The 4,857-nt window shown below is 48.4% G+C and overlaps 1 pseudogene; it reads right to left on the bottom strand.

The window, feature by feature from the left end:
* Positions 1–721: 721 nt before the first annotated feature.
* LOC127218219 (kelch domain-containing protein 3-like) lies at positions 722–1,610 on the bottom strand (annotated as a pseudogene).
* Between the last annotated feature and the right edge of the window lie 3,247 nt (positions 1,611–4,857).

Genomic DNA, 4,857 nt, shown 5'->3' with positions numbered 1-4,857 from the left:
AATTATGTGTGAGTAAATGCCGAGTGTGTGCACGTGCCCTCGGAGGCCAGAGGAGGGCATCAGATCTTCTTGAAGCTGGAGGTCCCTGCAGTTGTGTGCCGCCCAACATGGGTGTTGGGAACCGAACTCCTGTCCTCTGCAGGAAGGTAAACACTTTTTATTTATTTATTTTTGAGGTTTTACTTTTTATAAAATCAGAGCTGGCTGATCTTCGGGGGTGCAGCAACAGCTCAAGGATGGGAGAAGCTGTCTGTTTGTCCCCACCTCCGAGGGCCGGGAAGGTTGGGGTTTCATGCCAATGGCTGAGGCTCCTCTCAGCTCCGGGGCAGATGCATAAGCAGGGGCAGGGAGAGGGTTGGTCACGAGGAGAGGGAAGCTCTTGAGGCTCCATACCGCTGGCTTCTTCTCCCCACTCCTGTCCCTTTCGAACACAGCCTGGCTGCCCAGTTGGTCTGGGTCAGAACAAAGGCCCAGGAGCCTCAGAGGGAGGTGGATGGGAACAGAGCACCAAGGGAACAGGTCCTCCGCCCAAACGAGGAGAATGTACCTCCCCCACCACGACTCTCTACTGAATTCACAGCACAGAAAACAAACACTTCTAGTCCATCAACTCCACGTGGCAGTATACTGAGTCCAGGGTCCAAAGGGGCAGGCAGGTGAGACAGTCAGGGGTAAATAAGACAAAAGCAGGCTCAGGAGAGGAGGCAGCAGAATTTTCTTTCTATCCGTTGGACGAGGCAATGTGGCAGCTGATATGGCTGTTGGTGGTCATCGCATTGCGCTCCCAACTGATCTCACGGGGCAAACAGGACTGGTTCAGGTTATAATGAATCTTGACCAGTTTGCACAGAGTCTTCAGACTAGGGCTAAAGTCCCAAGACGTATAAGTCAGAATTATCTATGAGGTCAAATTCATCTCCCCGGCTTTCCGGATACAGCAAGGCTGGCACTGGCAGGGACATGCCCTTTCCCCTTTGGTTCAACCTTTTCCCAAGGACCCATGATTAAACTTCCAGAGGTCATGGAAGTGCTGGTTCAGCCTAACATTATAGCCACCAAAGATGTACAGCTCTCCATTGTAGCCAAAGGCTGAATGGCTTCTGCCCCAATAAGGCGGCACCAGAAAATGTGGACAGTCAAATCAGGCCTCAGTTTGGGTGTCAAAGACTCGAGTTCAGTTGCAATAAATCTCACTGTTGGAATGAAACAGCACAGGGGCCCCCAAAGACAAACATGAAGTCCCTCCAGGGTGCAAGGTTACCCTTTGTGCAAACAAAGGTCCATGTCATGGTGCTGGTATACAGCTTGTGAATGTCATTGGAAAAGCAGTTTGCCAGCTGTTCACAGTCCCCACCCTCCCATGTACATAATCTTGCCCAAGATATAGGCTGAGGATGAATGTCCATCCAGGGACCCAGGAACTACACTCGGGGTGTAGACCACTTGTGAGTCTCAGCATTGAAAATGTGCGCATCTATCTGAGGTAGTGTCTGTAATCTTCACTAGAGCAGTAGCCCCCCACCCAAGGGGTACACTTGGTGTCCAACAGCCACTGCTGCACGGTGCACCCTCAGTGACCCACCCCTCAGATGTACTGTCCACCTTAACATCCCTTGGACCTCAGGTTACAGGAACATGCACCCCCACCCCAACCCCACCCCTACAAGGCCTGCTGCTCTGCCACCTGACAGGCTGGGGTGGGGCCGCGGGTCATCGCGCGGCTGGCAGCCTAGAGCTCGGTCCCCAGCGAGATAAACACAGGACCCGCACAGGCAGTAAAAACCCTGGGCCCAACACCAGAGGTAAACACTCTTAACCACCAAGCCTTCTCTCTAGCCCTCCCCAAGCCTTCTGACCAAGGGTTACTAAGTGCCATTACTTTGAGATGAGGTTCCCCGCCCCCCCCCTGCCATGCACACTGATTCAGAAGGGTGAGGTGGCTTGTCCAAGCTCAGAAGGGGTGCAGGCAGACAAGACTCAAAACCCAGGCTTCTGGGCTACTTATGCCCACCCCTACCTATCTTCATCGTCATGCTGTGGCTGCAACCATAAACCTCAATGTTCGTCCTGTTCTGGTATTTTCTTTCCTATTTTCAGATCAAACTTTCCTCCTCCCTCTCCCTGACCCCACACCTACCTCCAGGCTCACACTATGCTGGAACTATGCAATTCCCCCTGGCTGGGATTATAGGTCTGCCCCTCACCACACCAAGCTATAGTTCTTAGTTTTCAGCTCCCTAAAATGTGTCTGCTCACCTTTTTGTGTAAGCCACTGGAGTACCAAGAGGCAAGGAAGCAAATGAGCCAATGGTGGCAGGATGTGCCTGTCAGTCAGTGCTCAAGGCTGGAAACACAAAGTCCTCTAGGTGTCGAAGGTGACACTTATTTGACACAGGGAATTGGTTTTTTGTTTGTTTTCCTATGATTTATGTATGTATTTATTTATTATGCATATATCCCTGCAGGCCAGAAGCGGGTACCAGATCTCATCATAGATGGTTGTGAGCCACCATGTGGTTGCTGGGAATTGAACTCAGGACCTCTGGGAGAACATGTGGCTGTGATTTGTGAGTTGAGAAGTGGAGTTGGGGGAGGGGGGAGTACTGTTAACAGTGTGGCATTCTCTTGACAAGGCTGAGGATAGCACTGGAGGAATGCCTCAAACATGGAATAGGTAAATAACTGTGGCCATGACTTGGCTTGGTAGCAGCTGCCCACAGTCTACCTCACCTCCACCTCTCAGGCCCCAGGAAGCATATCTGAATCTAACAGTGAGCAAGCCTTGGAAATGTAGTCTCTACTTCCAGCCTCTTCTTTCCAGGAAGCTCCTGGGAAGAAGTTGGGAGGGACCCCAAATGCCATTCTTCCACAGCTGTACCAGCTGACCTTATCAAAGGCTTGTCAGTTGAGTGGGATACTCAGGGTTGTAGAAATGAACTAGGCCAAGTACAGAAAAGGCATTCCACATGCCAAGTGCAGCATGAGCAAAGGTCCTGGGGCAGGTAGGAGCAGGGCAAATTCAGGGACTAGGTGTTAGTTGAGAATGTGACTCCAGGAAGTCAAGTAGCATTTGTCTGGGTGCTTCCCTTTCACACTGCACCATAGGGATGGGGTCTGCAAAACTGTTGCTGTGTTCCTCCACCTTGCTGTTGCTTTGACATTTAAAATAGTTTCTCTTTTATTTCATGGCACTGATGAATATGGAATTCTGGGTTTTATACATGCTACAGAAGTGTTGTACCGACAAAACACACCCCAGCCCTACATTTAAAAATGTTTTACCCATGCAAAAATACTGACTTACATTGATGCAGCGCAAGAGAAACATTGCAAATACTTGGCATGGTGGCTAGTGCCTGGTATCCTAGATCACAGGAGGCCTAGATAGGAGAATCAGGAATTCAAGGTCATACTTGGCTACCAATATTGATGCCAGCTAGGTATATATGAGATCCCTTCTCAAATAAACACGGGATCAAACTGAAAAAGAATATGCTGGTAAAGATGCTGATGGGACTATGGATGCTGATGGGAACATGATGCTGATATGAATATGGATGCTGCAGAAAACAGTCGACAGTTCACCAACACAGAGCTGGTGAAATGGCAACCAGATTTAAATGCCCAGAACCTACATGGTAGAAGGAGAGAACTGACTCCCACAAGTGGTCTTCTGTAGTACAGTTTTTGTTTTGTTTTTCCGGACAGAGTTTCTCTGTGTAGTTTTGGAGCCTGTCCTGAAACTCACTGTGTAGATCTGGTTCGCTTTGAACTCACAGATATCTGCCTGTCTCTGCCTTCCAAGCACTGGGATTAAAGGTATGGGCCACCACTGCCTGGCTGTAGTACTTTTTTTTTTTATTGCTGCAATATGTTTGTATGCATGTATATGTATACGTATATGTATATGTCTATGTCTGCAGGCAGACATGGTACTGGAGAGGGAGCTGAGAGTCACACATCTTGCAGGCAACAGGAAGTGAAATGAGTGTCACGCCGAATGAAGTTTGAGTAAAGGAGACCTCAAAGTCACCCCCACAGTGACACACTTCCTCCAACAAGGCCACACCCACTCTAACTAAACCACACCTCGTAATAGTGCCACTTCCTATGAGGGCCATTTTCTTTCAAACCTCCATAGTAAGCCTCAATTTAATGTTTTCCTTTATAAGTTGACTTGGTTCTGATATTTTCTAGCAGTAATAAAAAGATTAACTAAGATAGTGACACACATCTCTAATCCTAGCACTTGGGAAGCAGAGGCAGAAAGAATTCTGTGAGTTCTAAGCTGGCCTGGTCTACATAGTGAGTTCCAGGCCATCCAGGGCTATGTAGTGAAACTCAGTCTCATAAAACATTTTTTAAAAAATTATATTTTAGGCCAGGTGTGGTGGCATATGACTTTAATGCCAGCACTCGGGAGGCAGAAGCAGAAGGATCTCTGTGAGTTCGATGCCAGCCTGGTCTACATTGTGAAGTTCCCAGGATGGCCAGGGCTACATAAAGAGACCCTGTTTCTGTCTCAAAAAACCACCTTTTTCTGTTTAGTTTTGCATTGAAAGTGTGTGAAGTGTGTGCGTGTGTTGACTCTTTGGAGGTATGTGCACATTATCGGAGGTGTCCAGGCAGGCCAGAGGCATTGTATCCCTCCAGGAGCTGGAATTATAGGTGGTTGTGAGCTGTATGATAGGGGTTCTGGGAAACAAACTTGGGTCCTCTGCAAGAGCAGCACATGTTTTTCACCACTGAGTCATCTCTCCAGATGCTGTGTTCTAAGACAGCATCTTTTCATTGTTCTTGCCAAGTAGCTAGATTACATAGTCAGAAAGTCTCAAGGATCTCCTGTATATCTCTACT

Source organism: Phodopus roborovskii, unplaced genomic scaffold (genome assembly GCF_943737965.1).
Source record: "Phodopus roborovskii unplaced genomic scaffold, PHOROB, whole genome shotgun sequence".
Lineage (NCBI taxonomy): Eukaryota > Metazoa > Chordata > Mammalia > Rodentia > Cricetidae > Phodopus > Phodopus roborovskii.
This window is presented reverse-complemented; position numbering and strand designations above follow the sequence as displayed.